This window comes from Orbicella franksi, chromosome 4 (assembly GCF_964199315.1).
Source record: "Orbicella franksi chromosome 4, jaOrbFran1.1, whole genome shotgun sequence".
NCBI lineage: Eukaryota > Metazoa > Cnidaria > Anthozoa > Scleractinia > Merulinidae > Orbicella > Orbicella franksi.
This window is the reverse complement of record NC_138148.1, coordinates 33,740,589-33,741,471: the sequence shown is the minus strand read 5'-3', so window position 1 is coordinate 33,741,471 and position 883 is coordinate 33,740,589.

Sequence of the window (883 nt, the reverse complement as noted above, 5' to 3'; positions counted from 1 at the left end):
AAATTGCAAATTTTCCCCTTACTGATACCTTAATATCTGCTGCCTTCCCACATTTCCAGCTAAACTTCTAACATGCTCTCAAATATTTATCAAATCAGTCAAACATATATAAAGCTAGAGAAACTGTTTGAGTTGGATGTACGTTTTTACACGAAAGAGCGGAATTGAAGTCAATTTGTCATGTTTAGCTACAAAACACAGATCGCCGGGCGCTCCTTTTCATCGACAACCAACGATTAATTGGATTTTTACACAAACAAAACTGAGCAGTATTTACGGACGAAAGTTCTTATGCCTTGATGAGGCATCACTGTTGCTTGCAATTCAGACGAAACTCAAACAAGCAAAATTTTATTACTTTTCGTTGGCGATAAACTCTATGGCGAAATCTTTGCAAGCGCGCGGCAAGAGGAGGGAAACTTTGAAGTTCTGAAACGCTGCTATATCCAAATATATCCAGCTGGTTTTTTACTATGTTATGTAAAAGCTATCGATCTTCAACATATGTAAAATTTAGAGTGGAGTAATGTGGAGTACTCGTAAAAGAAGCAGCGCATCATGGCTTAGTCATGTTAAGTGGGACATACCTGCATTCGACACCGCCTTACTTCACTCAAATTTGGGTAGCCTACAACGAAGTTACTTAAGCATCATTACAACAGACATAAACGTATTGACTTTTAGGTCTAAAGCATCAAAAAGGCTTTTGAAAATACACCATTGTTGGCTCAAAAATAAAGAAAGAAAAGTTGATTTCCAGTTCGTCGAGAGGAGATTTTTGGCAGCCATTAATCTCACCGGAAGCGCGGAAGGAGCGCTCGTGCCAGTCTTTCTCCGCATCACACATTGGACCAAGAGCGGACTGCCCGTTTCACCGTCCGGC